Below are 779 nucleotides of genomic sequence, written 5' to 3'. Positions count from 1 at the left end.
AGATTGTTTTAATTTTCGAGTTACGTCTCCTATTGTTTGACTCGTATGATTGCTTTATGTGACAAAGGTATTCCAAAAGTATTTGATAAAAATTGGTTTAACATTTGGAAAGCTGTAAATTATTCTCCCATTTCTATGTTCATCCCGTGAGCACTGCCAAATTTTGCTTTCATTTTCCTATGTCCATTCATTAGATATAAAATTAATTTCACAATTTACACTGTCACTTGCTTCTTAACTATCAGATACTATAATTTTATGCCGATTCCGAACAGGACAAACAATTTCCTCGCAGTCATTATCAGATGGAATAACTAATTGCTTTCTCTTTGTACTTGTCGAACATTATATAACATGGGTTGAAGAGATTAAATCTATTATTAAATTTTTCAGTGTTATAATAAGATGTATTACAAACTACAAGAATTTTTGTGTAAAAAAATCTGTACAACATACCCTGTCGATTCTAAAATATTTCGAAGATATTGATGATGCTACGTGATGTTGTGCACTCGAGAACTGTATGAATAATGAACGATCCAACTGTAAGCCAACGTGGTGGAAACACCGTTTTTGTTTCTGAGACAAATGCCTATCAACATGGTATACATGTCGCTGGCTGTTTTGGAACAAAAGGCTCTGTCGCACGTCTTTACAACACAAGTGGTCAATTAGAGAGAGAGAAATACTTTATTCATTTATCTATGCTCCCCAAATACATTAGGTTGCTATCTCACACAGCATACTTATCAATCCGTAATCGGACATATATACATTCC

This window comes from Halyomorpha halys, unplaced genomic scaffold (genome assembly GCF_000696795.3).
Source record: "Halyomorpha halys isolate HHAL.00 unplaced genomic scaffold, Hhal_1.1 Scaffold586.1, whole genome shotgun sequence".
Classification (NCBI taxonomy): Eukaryota; Metazoa; Arthropoda; class Insecta; order Hemiptera; family Pentatomidae; genus Halyomorpha; species Halyomorpha halys.
Note: the sequence above shows the minus strand (reverse complement) of the source record.